The sequence below is a fragment of the Lissotriton helveticus genome, chromosome 11, assembly GCF_964261635.1.
Source record: "Lissotriton helveticus chromosome 11, aLisHel1.1, whole genome shotgun sequence".
Lineage (NCBI taxonomy): Eukaryota > Metazoa > Chordata > Amphibia > Caudata > Salamandridae > Lissotriton > Lissotriton helveticus.
The window spans coordinates 1105502370-1105521586 of record NC_136072.1 but is presented as its reverse complement, the minus strand read 5'-3'; the positions used below and the strand labels follow the sequence as shown (position 1 = coordinate 1105521586).

At 43.7% G+C, this 19217-nt stretch overlaps 1 protein-coding gene across 7 annotated transcripts in view; it reads left to right on the top strand.

Moving 5' to 3' along the window:
- Positions 1-791: 791 nt before the first annotated feature.
- The window catches only part of CABIN1 (calcineurin binding protein 1), a 1271888-nt gene continuing 1253462 nt past the window's right edge, over positions 792-19217 (top strand). For 2 of the 7 annotated variants that reach the window (XM_078667793.1, XM_078667787.1), the window contains exons 1-3: positions 792-921; positions 12347-12420; positions 18806-18833. The gene's annotated coding sequence lies outside the window, so the exon portion shown is untranslated. Of the gene's footprint in view, positions 1056-12346; positions 12421-18805; positions 19009-19217 lie in introns of all 7 variants that reach the window. The other 5 variants (XM_078667794.1, XM_078667791.1, XM_078667789.1 and 2 more) reach the window with 4 other exon arrangements.

Sequence of the window (19217 nt, the reverse complement as noted above, 5' to 3'; positions counted from 1 at the left end):
CCAAACTCTTCAAAAACTTCCAAACGAAATAAAACAAGTATTGGCAAAACCTGTAGGTCTCATTTTTATTAATTGAACTTTTGGCTTTGGCAATCAAATGGGTGGGTTGCCGCGTGGATAACAGGATGACATTAAAAAGTGCTATAAAGCAGCCAGCGCTCGACGCTTTTTAGGTCTAGATTGACACAGACACGGGGTGGCGGGAGAGGGGTGAATATACGGAGACCGGGGAGGAGAAACGGGAATGTAGGATAAGTTATTTAAAAAAAGCATTTGCAATGCACTAGGTCTCGCATTTACATGAGTTTAAGCTGTTGGCATTGTAAATAACAATGCCTTTTATTTATGTTCTAAAAACGGAAACAAAAATAAAATGCATTGTCATTTGCAATGTCAATAGCTCAAACTCACGTAAATGCGAGACCTATTGCATTGCAAATGCTTGTTCTAAAATGTTATGCATAAATCACCCCATTGGCTGTTGCATTTGCTCTTACATTTTTTTTTTATAATTCCTGTTTTACTCCCATTCCCCCGTTCTTGCGCATCCCAATCTATATATTACAACACAAGGAAACTCCTGCAGAGATCTAACCATCCAGAAAATACATTCTTCTATTAACTACCATTACGGGCATTTTTAAGTATAAGAAAAAATAAGGTTACTTGTGCTAAAATAATTGGAATTCTACAAACTAAATCGGAGCGATGGTTTCAAACCTTACTAAAAACTCTAGATTTTAGGCAGCTGCATTGTGTACGTGCACGCAGCAGCTTGACCACCAATGTCAAAGGACTCGAGCATTTTAGCCCGTTTCTAAAGCATTTTGACGGGGACGTCCTTTGACACCGGAAGGGGCGTCACCCAGGAAGTAACGTCACTGCCTGTGCCGGCATCGGGAGCAAGCGAGGATCGAAAAGGTAAATAAAGTAGGAGTATGATTGCTTTTCTTTCCTCCTTTCAAATGCATTATTCAGCAACTAACAACTTCGAGGCAAAAGCTTGGTCGGCGACATAGAGGGATCGGATTGTACTCAGAAATGGCGGGCAGCCGGTAACAATTGAGGGTTTTTTCGGTATTTTTCATTCTGTTATTGTATCGGTCTGAACTATTATTTCAATCTGAAGCAGTCTTCTTCCTCTTTTAATTGTGGCCTGACTCTAAGCATTCTAATGGAGATAAATACAATTACGTTGTATTTGACCTAAAACTACTCGGCTCTGTATTTGCTCATTGAAAATGTATGCATTCCATTTCCATGCTCCTAATTTTCATCAACAACAGCTGGCTTGCAGTTAATCTTTTTTCCTGATGGTTAATAATGCCTGTTGTATATTTTACGTTTTGGCATTTCTTGTCTGTATGTTAATTAACATCAAATCACTTCGTGTCAAGTTCTGCTCCATAAAACTGAAAACAAGCTTTTACAATGCAATAGGTTTCGCACTGACATTATTTTGAGCTATTGACATTGTAAATGACATTTTTTTGTTTTTTTGTTTTGTAAAACATAAATAAAGTGCACTGTTATATAAAATGGCAATAGCTACAAGTTTAGTTTAAGCTATTGGCACTGTTAATACCAATGCATTTTATTTATGTTTTAGAAAAGAAAACACAAAAGGCATTGTTATTTGCAATGTGAATAGTCAATAGCAAATGCATTTTATTTAACCAATGTCATTTACAATGTCAATAGCTCAAAATAATGCCAGTGGGAGACCTATTGCATTGTAAATGCTTGCTCTTAAACGGGTCTTCTTCAGTTGGTTTCTGAGCTCAGCAGGCATAGGTTTCCAAAGCTTAGGAGTCAAATGCGAGAAGTCTTTACCCTCCCCAATCTAATCCTTTGGGTTGACTGAACCTTTAGTAGTCACGCATTGGACAACCTTAGGGTCCTGCCGTGGATGTAAGTTACCAGAAGGGCCCCTTACCAAGGAGGGTCCTTTCTGGTTAATTCCCCTATGCGGCAAGTGGAGTGCCTTTAATTTTATACTTACCTCCACTGGAAGCCAGTGCAAGGAGGCAGTGAACTTTTGGGTTGCTTGAGGATAGTTCTTGCTGCCACGTTTTGGCCTAGCTGGAGTGTGGTGATAAAATATCTGGGTGAGCCCATATATAGGAAGTTCCCATAGTCCAAGCAGGAAATAATCTGAAGGTTTCTTTATGGTATTTTCTATGATCAGAGTCCACTAAGCTGGTTACCGCACTGGTATTTCATTCTGAGAGTTAGTCAATGGACAACAGTAGACATGGTTGTAGAGAGAAACGGTGTGGATTTCTGCTGGGATGGACTTTGTTAATATCACCCCACGTCTGCTTGTCATTATGAGCAGTGCCATTGGAATTAAGTGATTGTGTGGGCGCTGCGCTTTTCACATGATTATGGATTTGCCGTATTTGCCACATAATCCATCACCTGCTGAATAATTTGCAGATTTTAACAAAAAAAGTATGTTTCTATCTCTAATGGTTCAAAAGTTACTAAAAACACCTCAACATGTGTTATCACACAATGGAAGGCCCTTAGCAAAGGTTGGTTGGGAACCATTCTATTGCTTATTGCTATATTTTGGTGTTTAACTATTACTGATGAGGTGCAGCCTGTGCCCAGACAGGGTTAGCAAGTGTAAACGTGACAAAATAAGGAAGTAATTCTATCTCAAAATTTGCTGTGTTATGCCACACAATTTGCCTTTTCTTGCCGCATAATTTAGTCAACCCTGCCGCATAATTTGTGCTTCCCTTGCTGCATAATTCCAGTGGCCCTGATTCTGAGATGTTAAAAAGCTGCCCTGGTATGTAGTTTGTCAGAACGAGCAGTTGTTGACAAAATGAAGGTGCCCGGCATTGGTGAAGGAGCTTCCTTCAGATTTACTCACCGTGGACTGCGGACCCTTCTCTGCTCCAGACAGAGTGAACACTGCTCCATAAAACAAAATGGACTGTTTAATTGAGTCTGCAATGCATGTGCCTAGAAGCCACCCACTGCGCAGAGTTGTGATATACACATCTATTCCCTCTGTCCTGAGGCACACGCCACTTCAACACACAACAGTAAGTTGGTAAAATGACTATAAACAAAAATAAATAGAACTTTGAACCGACAAATGAAGGCCATTCTGTGCACGTTACTTCCTAATCTCTGCATCCATAAACACGCTTGCTTCGCTCCTTCAATCAATCGGATTATAAATGCATCTAAAAGTCACAGCACATCATGGTTTTAATTCTTAAGCAGCGAATCAGTAATCTCACAAAATATGTTTATAGTATTTGTAGTCTATCATAACAAGTACATGGCTTGGGTATTAAGTTTATAACCCAGCTCGCCGCCTATGTAGAATATTCAGTACTGCATAAATCATTACACCCTCTAGTAAATATTAATGTTGTACTTGCCGAAATACTAGCCAATTTATATAGTACCTGCATCAGCAGATTTAATGTACGTAATGTAAACAATGATTATTCCAGCATGCTTAATATATATCATAAACACTGTGCTTCGATATGTATAATATAAAACGCAACAATTAGTGTTTAATAAGGTACATTAATGTACTCCCGAGTTATATTGCAAACGGAGAGTATGAGAGTTAAGCATAAAATTGTGCCGGCGAGCACAAGATGTCTGCTCTTCTCAGACATCGTCTCATTAAAAAGTAACTCAAAATATTTGTCAGAATAATAATCTTGACGCTTCCTATAGCGTCCACCGCAGATGGAAAGACATCTCGGCGCTAGAGAGCTGTTGACCAAAAGGAGTGAAAGTTCAGTTTCCAGTAAAAAACAACGAGGCAGACAGAAAGAAATACACAAACGCACGCAGAGGCACGTACAGTCAGACACACGGACAACCACACACCCGCAAGACCTCACACCCAATCTGGCCGGATGGAACGGTCTCCTCTTAATGGTCAATGGTCAGAGAGAGCTGCGAGGGAGGAACAGTGCAACACCCAACCAGTGAGTGCTCACAATTATGTGCTCAATCACAAACCGTGTGTAAACAATCTATATCTTTGTGCCGCAAACATCGCGAAGACTCATTGAACAAACTCTTCACTAATGAGTCAACTGAAAAGAATGGTGAAGGAAGTGCCTTTATAATTCAAAGGAAAGACAGGGTCCAGCATGCATCTGTAATCTCACTTACACTATGCAACGTGATGCCGGAGTCTCAACTTGGAGGCTCAACGTGTCCTCATAAACTAAAAACATAATTATCATGGTTACCCTTTGGAAGCTAAAAGACAACCCCAAGTATGTGTCTTCTCCTGTGAAAGTACTTACAAATCACGCTCTGTTGACCTCTCCACATCTATTCCCAAGCTCAAGTTCTGATGAAAAAGGAAATAATCAGTCACCATCCTGTCTAACAGACCCGGTTCCCCTATGGAACGCCCATGCTATAGTTACTCCTCTCTCTGCTGTTACAAGCTGCAAATACGTGTCATGTCCCGCAGTGCCAAAGGGAGTGTTGCACGTCTTGTTCACATAAATCGCCGCTCTAGAAAGAATCCTCCCTCCACTATAATCCATGGCGATCACACGCCGTGTCCGCTGCTGCGCCATAATGAGAGCTGCCCGTGTGTTTTAAAAGACTGATCATATGTTGCATTCTCTCTGGATAGAGAAAACCGACCACTCTGCCCAAATCCAGCAGCACTAACCTTAAAAGCAACTATAAAAAAAACTCTTGTATTTGCGCAACCAAATCTCCTGAATGATTTCTGTAGATTAAAAAACACCAATAAAAGCACAAACCATTCGATGAATAAGGAGTGTGATAAATGGTGTACAAATATATGTCATCAAAGAGAACTAGCTAGATGTGCCCTATTCTAGGACTCTGAACTGTTTTGTCAGCAGGCACCTGTTGGGTGTCTTCATGAAGCCCTCACCCACCAACCTAGTTGGTGGCATGCTTCATCATTGGGCCCGCCCAACCTAATGTGTCCCGGGTGTGCTTCAACGCCTGATTACAGCGGAGCTGGTATTTTACTGAGAGTGCAGTGTGGTGAATTGTGAAGTGAAATTAAAACGGCTTGGCGGTGGTCCCAGTACCCGAGGGTAAATTACATTTTAATAACTGGGCCTCCGTCAGCGGTTAAAAACAGGGCAAGTGGATGTTATGGTGGCAAAATTAAGACCTCCTACATCCGGTGTTGGTCAACATGTTTCAGCCAGTGCCTTTAATAATGCTGGCTTTCCTCAGGACCGTAAAAAGTGCTGGTGCAGATAAACAACATTAAAGTGAGTGTTTTTCAGACTATGTGTCGCACTCACTAAGGAACTCTAGGTGTGAGAGGGGGATTCCCTCCTCAAGCATACGCTGGCGATTTGCTGCCGATGCTTCCTGGAGTGATTCGGCAAGGAATTTGACCAGGGATCTTGGTCAAGGCCTGCGATGTACCTGTTGTGCTGTCCTCAAACTCCGGGTATATACAGCTATGCTCTCGCAACTACAATAAGGTATCACATAAACAGTACAATGACTGATGAGTATCAATGAAACAGAAGCAGATTCTTTAGTGTGTTCTTAGTCACAGCAAGAAGATGGTTTATTCTCTCCAGACTTGAGGAATGTCATACAAAGCCGACACGTGTTTCGTCGTGTACAGTTGAGTCAACACGACTCTTCAGGGCTGGTGGTACAAGAATAACATATGCATATTCAGTAATGCGTCATCTCGTTATGACATACTGCAAATGGTGACAAGATGTGCAACCAACATGCAGTCGTGGCGTGCGTCTGAGTTCGCACAAAGTGGTCGTGTATAGTGATGACGCTGAAGATCTAGGGAGTGTACCACCTCAAGGATGTGGGTGGTTACCCTTGAGTGGCGGTGCACAGTCGTGGGGTACTGTGAAATAACGTTTGGGTGTGTGGTCATTCTTTACACATACACGGTGATCCTGCAATCCGAAGGTTCGTGAGGTGGTGAGGCATCCAACAGAAAGTTATTATAGTGAACTAATGTGTAGAGACATTGGTGATGGACTGTAACGTTAACGTGATATGGTGTAGAAAAAGGTGGTATCCGGAATAAGTGCTAAGCAAACAAAATTAAGTATAGGCGCAAAGAAGTCTCTCTCTACATAACGGACTAATTACCTTAGGGCTCAGCTCAATAATATTGATTGAGATTAAGTCTGGACTTATGTTCGTGTGCTGTTTAGATAGATAGGAGAGAGACTAGAGGAAAAAGCAAAAAGGATCATTAGGAAAGCATTCCAAAGGGGGATGTCCGAGGACATCTACTCAGTAAAATAGATAGAGGACAGCGAATGCGGTGTCCTTACCACTGGTTACTCAGTTTGTGACTAATTAGGAAGAGTGTGTTTCAAAAGAGTCACATAAGAAGCACTTTTGTCTGAGTATTCTGCCTTATTGGTTAGGATAAAATCTTCAAGTTTAGACACTCTATTTAGAAAAGAAAGGCAAAAAGAAAGGAAGAAGAGTTGCATAGGTTAAACGGCTGGAAGTGTGTTATCAACAGTATTTCAAATGACATTACACATCGTGTATTGCGGTAAGTCTACAAAGGCATAAAGTGACGGAATACCTGAATACTGGTGTGTATCAGGTGGTAGCCGGGAGGGGATCCATCTGTGGAAAGGCTCGCAAGAAACGGGTGCGTTTCCTATGTGGCGGTGCGCTGCAAGGGTAAAAGAATTGTATGCGCACGGGTTAGATCTAAGAAAGCCCGATTCTGTGGGCTTTTAAAAGTTCATTACTGAAGGAGGAAAAAGACTTTTTCTGTGTCTGATTAAAGGCAAATTTAACCCGCTTACCCGTGATAAGGTATCCCTCCTCCTATGGTTCCCGGTCGTCGTCTCTCGGGTACGAACACGTGACCTAGTGGGAGGGGTTGTTTTATAAGAGTAATAAACATCAATGATGTCGGAATAATAGGTGGCGAGAAGTGGGCGCCATCTTTAAAAGGAAGATGTTCATGGCGATATATGCAATAATGGGATATTGTCGTTTTACCCAGAAACAGATATAGTTTAAAAGAACCCACAGTGTATGGACCAGCATACAATGCGTATCTACACTGGATAAGTAGGCTAGTAGCAGGGGTTGATTAATGAGAATCGTGGACGTCGAAGATGTCGGAGTATTAGAGGACGAGGGATCGGCGCCATCTTTGAGGAGGAAAGTATTTATGGAGACACATACCAACTGAGATATAATCGTTTCACCAAGGATAAAGTGGTGCAAACGAAGCCACAGTGTATGGTTTAGAATACGAAGCGTGTCTCTAATGGATATGTGGGCGTATTGGTTCTGATCGTAGTTCCTAAAGAAATGACGCTCGAAAATGAATGATATCAGCAGTTGTATTAGCGCATTGCTCAGTGGCTAGGTGTGCTGTGAAGTGAGCCATATGAAAGTCCTGGCGAACACTAGAGTGAAGGTGCCCCACTATCACCACTTGTTAGTGAACTATTCATTTTATGATTTAAAACAATTACAGTCTGGTTTCTCACATAGTATAGTTATTTAACAATACTAGACCGCAGTATGAGTCAAAGCATTACATAGTACAGTACCTCACAAAATTATGTATCATACAGTACAGATGGTCAGTAACCTCATTATCTTACTAGTGGGTTATGAACATTTCTAGCGATGTCTGAGTTTAACACTGTGAGTTCCTGGCTAATAACAAGACAAAAATTCAGTTAGTCTTTGTAAAAGATAGGTCCCCAGGGCGGCTGGCTAGTCGCCCAAGAAGAATTGAAGCTCAGGATCGTAGTTGAGCCCATGTTCCACGCATTGTAAACGCATGATCCATGTGGCCTCCCTGCGTCTGAGCTTCAATTCACGGTTGCCCCCTCTGATGTCGAGGGGAATCACGTCTATCCCAAAAACACGTACTTTGATGTCATCTTCCAGTGGTTGACATTCCGCTACATGTAAGGCTACCGGATATTTAGGGTCTCTTTTCTGAATAGCTCTCATGTGTTCCGAAATTCTTTCTTTGAGAGTCCTGATGGTGCTGCCTACATAGATCTTGCCACAATGGCATTCTATTATGTACACTACGAATTTGGTAAGGCAAGTGATGTTATGTTTGATTTTGTAGATAGCTCCATCAGGGCCTTTGAACGTTTTAGTGCCATGTTTGCCCCAGATACACATGGAGCAAAAACCACATTTGTGGAATCCAAGGCCTCGTGTGGACAACCAGCCCCGCACAGTTGTGTTATGGGGAACTGTTGGGCTCAATTTGTTTCTCAGAGTGAAACCCTTTCTATATGTGATGGACGGTCTACTTGGAAGAAATTCTTAAGTACAGGATCATCTGTTAAGAGTTTCCAATGTTTATTGAAACTCTTTTTGATGGAGTAGTTAAGTGCATTGAATTCTGTGATAAGTCTGATTTGTTGGCTGGAGGACTCAACCTCTGTACGTGTCTTCAGACAATCTGGTCTAGGGATGATTCTAGTTTTTCGTTCTGCTTTCTGGAGGGATGTGCTCGAGTATCTTCCTTTTAAAGATGGCGCCCACTTCTCGCCACCTATTATTCCGACATCATTGATGTTTATTACTCTTATAAAACAACCCCTCCCACTAGGTCACGTGTTCGTACCCGAGAGACGACGACCGGGAACCATAGGAGGAGGGATACCTTATCACGGGTAAGCGGGTTAAATTTGCCTTTAATCAGACACAGAAAAAGTCTTTTTCCTCCTTCAGTAATGAACTTTTAAAAGCCCACAGAATCGGGCTTTCTTAGATCTAACCCGTGCGCATACAATTCTTTTACCCTTGCAGCGCACCGCCACATAGGAAACGCACCCGTTTCTTGCGAGCCTTTCCACAGATGGATCCCCTCCCGGCTACCACCTGATACACACCAGTATTCAGGTATTCCGTCACTTTATGCCTTTGTAGACTTACCGCAATACACGATGTGTAATGTCATTTGAAATACTGTTGATAACACACTTCCAGCCGTTTAACCTATGCAACTCTTCTTCCTTTCTTTTTGCCTTTCTTTTCTAAATAGAGTGTCTAAACTTGAAGATTTTATCCTAACCAATAAGGCAGAATACTCAGACAAAAGTGCTTCTTACGTGACTCTTTTGAAACACACTCTTCCTAATTAGTCACAAACTGAGTAACCAGTGGTAAGGACACCGCATTCGCTGTCCTCTATCTATTTTACTGAGTAGATGTCCTCGGACATCCCCCTTTGGAATGCTTTCCTAATGATCCTTTTTGCTTTTTCCTCTAGTCTCTCTCCTATCTATCTAAACGGCACACGAACATAAGTCCAGACTTAATCTCAATCAATATTATTGAGCTGAGCCCTAAGGTAATTAGTCCGTTATGTAGAGAGAGACGTCTTTGCGCCTATACTTAATTTTGTTTGCTTAGCACTTATTCCGGATACCACCTTTTTCTACACCATATCACGTTAACGTTACAGTCCATCACCAATGTCTCTACACATTAGTTCACTATAATAACTTTCTGTTGGATGCCTCACCACCTCACGAACCTTCGGATTGCAGGATCACCGTGTATGTGTAAAGAATGACCACACACCCAAACGTTATTTCACAGTACCCCACGACTGTGCACCGCCACTCAAGGGTAACCACCCACATCCTTGAGGTGGTACACTCCCTAGATCTTCAGCGTCATCACTATACACGACCACTTTGTGCGAACTCAGACGCACGCCACGACTGCATGTTGGTTGCACATCTTGTCACCATTTGCAGTATGTCATAACGAGATGACGCATTACTGAATATGCATATGTTATTCTTGTACCACCAGCCCTGAAGAGTCGTGTTGACTCAACTGTACACGACGAAACACGTGTCGGCTTTGTATGACATTCCTCAAGTCTGGAGAGAATAAACCATCTTCTTGCTGTGACTAAGAACACACTAAAGAATCTGCTTCTGTTTCATTGATACTCATCAGTCATTGTACTGTTTATGTGATACCTTATTGTAGTTGCGAGAGCATAGCTGTATATATATGTTTAGTCCTTTGACTTTTTTAGACGGTTAAGGGTGTTTTTCCGCCTGCTCTTCACGCACTACACACAAACCTTTGACATCACACACTGTAACGTAAAAACTGAGGCAGTGCGCCCTAGAGATCTGAATTTCCTAAAAACCCATTTCCAGTGTATCTCAAACTCCGGGTACCCCGCAGGCCTTGACCAAGATTCCCTCCTCAAGCGTATGCTTGAGGAGGGAATCCCCCTCTCACACCTAGAGCACCTTAGTGAGTGCGACACATAGGGGGTCATTATGATGGCGGATTTCCCGCATACTCCGGGCCGGCGGAAGCCACCGCCGGCCCGGAGTATGCGGGAAATCCGCCGAGGAGGCCTGAAAGACCCACCGCCAAATCAGGATGGGTGGTGGGTCTCACAATCTGTCCGCCGCTCTTCCGCCGCGGTCGGAAGGCGACCACGGCAGAAAAGCACTAACATGGCTGGCGGTGTCTATCAGACACCGCCAGCCATATTAGGATGCAGGGAAAGTAATGCTTTTCCGCGGCGGGTTTTCCGCCGTGGAAAAGCATACGGACAATCACTTTGGGGGCCCGTTGCGGGCCCCCTGGGTGAAGGTTGCGTGGGGGGTGCACATGGGGGGTACCTATGGTACCCCCCTGCCTTTGCGTGCACGAAGCGGCAGGCACCGCGCGGTGCCTGCCGCTTTGTGCATGCAAATGCACAGCTTTCGTTTTTTACATTGCGGCGGGTGCTGCTTCAAGCAGCAGCCGCCGCAATGTAAAACATACAGGATGTGACCGCCAGGGTGGTGGTCACATCCTAATTGCCATGGAGGGACCGCCGCTGCCCCTGCGGACGGTCCCTCCTACTCAGGGGTGGCGGACGGACGCAAGTCCGTCCGCCATCCTAATCGGCCCCATAGTCTGTAAAACACTCACTTTAATGTTTTTAATCTGCAGCAGCACTTTTTACGGTCCTGAGGAAAGCCAGCATTATTAAAGGCACTGGCTGAAACATGTCGACCAACACCGGATGTAGGAGGTCTTAATTTTGCCACCATAACATCCACTTGCCTTGTTTTTAACCACTGACCGAGGCCCAGTTATTAAAATTTAATTTACCCTCGGGTACTGGGACCACCGCCTAAAATACCAGCTCCGCTGTAATCAGGCGTTGAAGCACACCCGGGACACATTAGGTGTCACTGGGTGGGCCCGATGATGAAGCATGCCACCAACTGGGTTGGTGGGTGAGGGCTTTATGAAGACACCTAACAGGTGCCTGCTGACAATACAGTTCAGAGTCTTATAATAGGTCACATCTAGCTAGTTCTCTTTGATGACATATACATCCTTGGGGATACGGACTAGCTATCTAGTCCTCTCTCTCTCTCTTGATACTTCCAAAGGGTGTACAAATACATCCGTGACCCACCGGGCGGGAGAAACTGAAAGAGACAAGTGAGGCAAGAAAGCACCTGGACAGGAGAGAAGATGAAGAGACAGAGTGAGAGCGGAGGGAGTCAAAGGGGAGCGGGATAGGGTTTCAGAAGAAGGTTAGGTGTGAGAGAAAGGGAGGAGGAAGTGACATAGAATGGAGAGGAAACCGTGTGTCTATTAATGTGGTGTCAGTCAGCTGCGGCGACTTCTTTTCATCTACAGCCCTTCTCCTCCTCGCCCCCTCCTCCCGGCAGACGGTGGGAAGGTGAACCCGGCCGAGGTGGGTGGGGGGGAGAGCTGCACTCACGGAGAGACAGACCAGCCAGAGGCAGGAGGCAGCCTATAAGAAATGCTGTTACTACTGCTGCTGAGTTCACGGCCCAATCAGAGAGCCACAGTGGCGCGTGCATGAAGGCAGCATGACGGCCTGAAAAGCAGAAGCCTTTGGGAACTCTGCCTGAACCTTCCCTTGATACGCCTCGCGCTAGGGCTGAGTGAAAACAGATGCGCGTGTCATGGGCGGCATCCGAAAACTGCAAGGGCGTCAACAAAAGTGACAGCCAGCAAACCAGAGGCACAGAAAATACATTAATCACTACCTAAGCCAATGGAAAAAGGTTGTGACAGACGGCGTGGATTTAAGTCCCCTTCTTCATACTGTTTACTAAAGCTCTCGCAGGCGAGGCGCGCATGTGCGCTCCAACGCCAGGAGAAACCTAAAAACATACCATTGTCCTATCTGAGACTGCTAGCCTCTGATAGCAAGAACGTATGTTTTGTTTAGTCTCTAACAGGAAGAGGGTTTGTTTTTTCAGTTGTATGGAGCAGAACTTAACCCGAAGGGATTGGAGCGCTTGTACAAGGGCATTTATTATATTACACAGGGTCACATTTGTTTTTCTTTTAGGCACGGAAAGCTTACGTGATTAACGGATCATCATAGGATGTTGAGTGGACGCCGAGCTCCTCAGTTCCAAAGACGTAAGTACCTCTGGCCATAATGGCAGATTTTTTCGAGGTACTGTCTAGTGGTTCCTGCAGGTATTACGCATACTCATCTGAGCTTCCAATTTATTAGGTACAACCTGCATTTTTGGCGATCCCTCTCTGTATGGTTTTTACAAAGGAGGCAGTTGTGTGGATTTTTCTAGGACACATCTGTCTACCACGATTTGAGGCTGCCTGTTTATCTCCTCACGTAGGCTATGTTGTTTGTAAAGCTATTCTTCAGTCATTGCTTGTCAGTATGCTGGGGCATTGACATTTTTTACAGTACCACCAGTGATACAATCGTGGTGGCAATAATAGTGTCCATCTTTCCATTCATCCCATCTACCACTGCTACCTTGATTATTCAGAAGCTTTGAATGGCACACTTTATTGGACTAATGTTCTACTAAATCACACATTTCAACTTTAATCATGCTCTTTGCTGATTTTCAGTCTTGCGTGTGGTCATAACGTCTCGGCTGTTCCTGCAGCCCGTGCTCCCCTTTTCGCAAAGTTAATCATACAGCTGCTTGGATCTCCACAACTCTGCAATCAAGTATTTCAAACGTCAATGTCTGCCATCATATGTTCAGTAAAAACATATATGTAGATGCCGAAGTGGTTAAGAACAGTGTTAGAATATTTTAGCCTCCCTCCTACATGGTTGTTTCTGAACCAAAGCTCTGAGTTTCTCACAACCATGTATGAGTAGCGCAGGTGAGTTATTTTTTGCTTTCTGCTTTGAAGTCATGTTTATCAGATTATAAAACCTGGGACTGTAGGTGCAGAATACAGTGTGAAACCGGACCTGGCAAAGCAAATAGTTGTCCGTCCGCCTTCTGGCTTGGTCAGCCCTAGTTTTGCATCATCATGTCTTTTGCAAAACGCTGTCAACAGAAGCTGCAGGGTTCTTTTCGGTGTAAAAAAAAAAAAAAGCTAAAAGCAAAGATTTTTCTTGTTCTCAGATGGCACACTTGCTATAGCAGTTGATGACACTGAAGGCACTACGTTATCTCACAATGTGTTCCTCATAAAAGAAAAGAATGATGTTACAGTGAAGTTAGTAATTAGCTTAAGTGAGCTGAACCTTTGGCCACTGTATGCTGCAGTCGGTGGCAAAAATGTAAATGACACAACAGACCAGTGGAAGAAGAGGTCTGGCTGAACATCCGTGCAATTTAAATATATTGGATATATCACTTTATTGAAATCGCCAGACATAAAAAACACCTGGGTTGGATAACCTTTATAAGAAATGATTCTTGAAACTCATTCTATCACTTTTTTCCCTCTTTTGAATCTTTATTCTCTCCTCTCATCCTATGCTTTTTGCCACTCTTCCCTCTCAATTTCTACTGTTTCACCAACTTTTCATCACAATGTAAGGGTTTCTCTTTCAAGGAGCTTGGGGGTTATGTTTCATTTTCTGACTTCAAAGTGAGAAAATGTATGTGACATTCCTGTCCATGTAAGAGTAGAGCGTGGTGGATGTATTTTTGTTTTTTTGGTAACATGACAAAAGATGTTTCAGAGTATATAAATTAGTACAAAATGAAGGTTTTTTTGTTGTTCTGAGTTGATAACATTTGCACACATTATCGGTTGTATGCAGTAAAACCGTATTCTGGTGCAAATGTAATGGTCAACAATTGAAAGTTTGTTGTCTTTAATGGCAGTGGGCTACCACACTTTGCATACCCCACACTATGCCACACCGCTCTGACGTGCCACTCCACTCTATGAACCTCCACTGTAAGACACTCTGCAAGGCCTATTAACTCGCCCCACTGCACTCTACCGTACTCCACTGAACACCAATGTAACCCAATCTACCCCACACCATTCCGGTTTGCAATAATATACCCCGCTCCATTGTACCGCACACCACTCCAATCTAACCAACTCCTCTACAGTCTACCTCACTCCAGTCTACTCCACTCTACCCCACTCAAGTCTACAACTTCACTTCATCTAACCCAATCCACTCCACTGAAATCTACCCCACTCTGCTCGAGTCTACTTCAATTCAACCCTCTCCAATACACCACTCTACTCCAATCCAATTTTCCACACTCCACTGCAAATCTATCCAACTCCTCTCTACTGTAATCTAGCCTTCTCCATACCAATCTACTCCACTCAACTTCTATCCTGGCCCGCCTGGACTGCTGCAATGTGCTCTTTCTCGGATCTAATAAATCCGTGTTTAAGAGATTGCAGCGGGTCCAGAATGCGGCAGCTCACGCCATCTTTGCCCCCCGAAATTCAGCCACGCCTCTAACCTTCTCTATCGTCTTCACTGGCTGCCCATCGAACAGTGTGTTAGCTTTAAGACGTTCTGCATCCCGCACAAGATAGTGACAGGAATAGCCACAGACATTCTAGATGATCTGTGCACTTTGTACATTCCATCGCGTGTGCTGCGATTGGCAAATCAGTGTCTTGCACGTATTCGTAAAGCGAGATCTGGCTGCCGCTCTTTTAGACCACTGGCACCCGCTCTTTGGAATTCTCTTCCCTTCAACATCCGCGGTAACCCTGATCACCTGACCTTTAGACGCCACGTGAAAACCTGGCTCTTTTCTCAGGTCTAACCCCTGCTTATGTCTCCTGCCTTGTCTTGCTCCAGCGCTGGAACGCCTCTTTGCCGAGGCAGCCATGCGCTTTAGAAATATTTTAATCTAATCTAATCTAAACTCGCCACAATCTACCTCACTCCAATTGACACCACTACAATCTACTGCACTCTACCCAACTCCATTGCAATCCACCACACTTCACTCAAATCTTCCCCAATCCACTCCACTCCAATCTTCCATACTCCAATTGAGTCTACCCCACCATGCCCCACTCCACCCTAATCTGTTCCACTCCACTCTATCCCACCCTTCTACCTCACTCCACTCTAAACTCTAGTCCACTCCAATCTATCTAACTCCACTCTCTCACCCAATCTACCCCACTCCAGTCTACCCCAATGTATCCATGCTGGTTTTGCCAATGCTTGTTGCTTTCTAGTCATGTTCCACTCACTTTTGTTCACAATCTGCTTTTGTTGTTTTCTGTAAGAGGGGGATAGATTCAGTGTACAGTGGCTACCCTGCTGTCCAGTTGCAATTTCAGTAATGCCAATTTCTAATATTTATTTATTATAAACTTAATATGCAAATATATTTAATTGTTTTTTTTAACCCTCAAGCGCATGACACATTTTTAAATCGAGCGCAGATGACTCAAAGCGTCATCGGCTTTACAAAGCTGCATGCAGAAAGTGCTGCTCAAGCAGGTGATCAGAAATACCAGTCAATGACTTGACAATACTTAAATCATTATTGGCATTGCACTCAAAGCTAAAATTACCGGTGGTGCCAGTAAAACACTTTTCCAGTAGCAATCCAAATTAGAACACTCTTCTAGGTTGTATCTGAGGAGCCAGGCCAGCTTTTATCTTTCTCCCCAGGAGTAGGCATTTTGATAGGTCAGAAGTGCCAGGACTTGTCCATACCTTCATCCCGGACGATGGGAAGAGGAGCAAGTTCAGCTACAAGACACCTTGTGTCGCTGTGGCCCTGGTCTATGTTCACATCTAGGAGGGTGCCTACAGGGCCAAACTGGTGGTTATACGTCCCTTCCTAAACTCCTTTCTTAACTCCTCCATAGTCCTTCCTATCCCCAACCCCCCAGTAGTATTTCCCATTTTTTTAACCCCTCCTCTGTCCCTCACACATTTTACTTATAATATTTATACTTATTCATGTGGAGAGTCCGTAGTCAGAGGAGGGTTTTTGGACGGGGAGGATGAGATCCCTGCACAGAAAAAGATAGGAGAGATGTAAACACTGCATATAGGTTTGTGAATTGCATTTTGTAGAACGTCAAAATAATAATAAAAAATGCAGTTTGTGGCTATGCCTGTCAGTGTTTTGACACCCATATATAACTACGTTCAACATCAAATGACCTGCCATACAGTGATGCTTATGCTGCTACTGTGATGATTGATGTGCACCATCATACTCTCCTTCAAGACCAGTTCTCAAGCAGCGAGTGGCAGCCTTCACGTAAGCTGAGATATAGAAGTGCATTAATTATACGGAATTGTATAGAATGAGCCTGCAAACCTACTTTACTTTGCATGGTGAGTGACCAAGGCATCGTTTTTTAGGTCGAGGACCGAAGGCTGCGCTTGCGCAGTCTCCAGTGGGAGATTTAATGATTTGTAGTATGGGGCTTGAACCCGCCTCTCTCTTCCATTGGCTGGCTCCCTAAACGGAGGCCAGCCATTGGATGAGAGGGGCGTCACTCCAATCAAGCCCCGTCTCTTTCGGATTCGGGGGCGTGTTTTTTGCGTTCTTCGCCCTGTGACGTCATCCGTCACTCAGAACGCAAAAAACACGCCCAAGATTCCGACTTGCCTTCTGCCCCCTGATTGTGAACGCGCGGTCACTCTTAGCAGGCTCCGCCCATCTCGCCCTGCCGCTGCTGCTGTGGCGGAAGTGTCAATTGCATGTGCAACAGAAGTAGCATGCTTATTTTGTTCCATTATTGTGTATTTTATTTAGAGTATGGCTCACCACTAGCAATCTCAGACTTCCCTGCCAGTCACGCCCCCGATTCCGACTTGCCTTCTGCCCCCTGATTGTGAACGCGCGGCCACTCTTAGCAGGCTCCGCCCATTTCGCCCATCTCGCCCTGCCGCTGCTGCTGTGGCGGAAGTGCCGCCCGTTTGTTTTCGCTGTTTGTGTTTTCTTCTTTCGCCGGTGATTTGGAAGGGACTGCAGGCCGAGCAGAAGCGAGCTGGCTTCCGCGGACCGATGTCAGACGGGTGACAAGCTGTATGGAGGAGGCCGGGAGTGCCTGGAGAAATGGATCGCGTCGGCCTCGGAAAGAAGCAACAGTACCGGCTCGTGAGCGTCCCAGACATTTGGCACGGGCGGTGACGTCAAACAAGGAGCCACCCCGGCAGGTAAAGCTCCTAGTGCTCGGGCGGTAAGTCAGTTGCCAGAACAGCTGATGAGCACCGAGATCAATACAGAGATCCAAGTTAACCATGCCTGGGTAGTTTATCTGGCTCGGCTCTTCCCCTGTGAAGTATGGTACTTGTAGTCCTGTTTATGCCATTGTAGCTTCAGGGCTCCGCCTCCAAGTGACAGAATGTATAGCTAAAAACTGTTCTGTCAATTGCATGTGCAACAGAGGTAGCACGCTTATTTTGTTCCATTATTGTGCATTTTATTTAGAGTATGGCTCACCTCTAGCAATCTCAGACTTCCCCGCCAGTCACAAGTGGCGCTCTCACACCTGAATTTTCTGAGCACAGTGTCCTCCCCCTGTACTTTTGCTTTCTTTTTCTATATTCAGCACCGCACGTACTGGAATGCAAAGATGAAAACAGAATTGGACCATAATAGGGACTCTCGGTTTTCTACTGGTGCATTAAGAATAAATACAGGCGGAAGACGATGTTACCATATTTGTTATTTTTTTTTAAAATAAATTGGCCGATACTAATATTAGTTTAAGAGACTGTCGGCACGGTCAACCGTGATGGGCTGTGTCTATACGGATTGAAAGAGCAATGGTTAAAAAAATAATAATACAGTTTCCTAAAATAACTGACGAGATGCACATGTTCGGATTACAATGCTATAGTGCTGAAACCTGACACGCATTCAATAGTGAGTGGGCTTTTATTAGCTAAATGTGAAAATACCCTAGGTGCGACTTCCATTTCTTCTCATAATGCAGCATAAGCAAAACGAAACAAATGTGAGGTCAACAACAAATAAATATAGATTAGTAGATGAGGAAATGTTTAAAAATACACATTATAAACGTGTGGGCCTTAATTATAAAGTTTTAGACACACCTGACACATAAGTTAAGTTTCTCAAATGTAACTTTTATGTGTGGGTGGCTCTGTCTGTGTGAGGGTGGCTCTGTGTAGGTGGCTCTATTGAATGACTGTGTGGGTGGCTCTGTGTGGGTGGCTCTATGTGTGTGTGGGTGACTTCGTGTGTGTGGCTCTGTGTGGGTGTAAATGCAATAGGTCATGCATTTGTGAGCGATTAAGCTATTGGCAATGTAAATGACAATGCCATTTATTTATGATTTAAAAATTTTTAAAAAAAATCATGAGCAATGCCAATAGCTCTACCTTTAATAATGCCAAGACCATTGCATTGTAAATGCTTGTTTAGGACTTACTCCTTTGTTGTAATGCAGAGTAATTGTAGTTCATTAATTGTCTCGAATGCAAAGCACTTTTAACATAATATTTAAAAATATGAATGAGCAAATGAAAAAAATGTTTATTATAAACAGTTGCTTAAAAGTGGTCTTACGTTCACTGGTTTCTCTTGTTTTTTCTGGACAGGGAAGCCTATGGTCGTTTGATTCCTTAAGTAAGTACATATTTTCACACTGGGATAAAGACACTTGCTCCCTAATGAAATTATGTATGACTTGTCAATCATTAATGGAGAGAACACCTATTCTGATTCCATCTCTACATGCACGAAAAAGGAATGAATACTTACGAGCCAAAGTTTGTACAATCTGAGATTGATTGCCTTAAAGGTAAGTAAAGGATATTCTACTTTGACCAGATAGATCGCAACTAATTTTCATATACATATATATATATATATATATATATATATATATATATATATATATATATATATATATATATATATAGTTTTTCCCAAATCTGCTAACCTGAAATTATTTGTTTCCATTATAGCTCTGTTATGTGGCACCTGTTGAAAGGAGATGGCTATAAATAA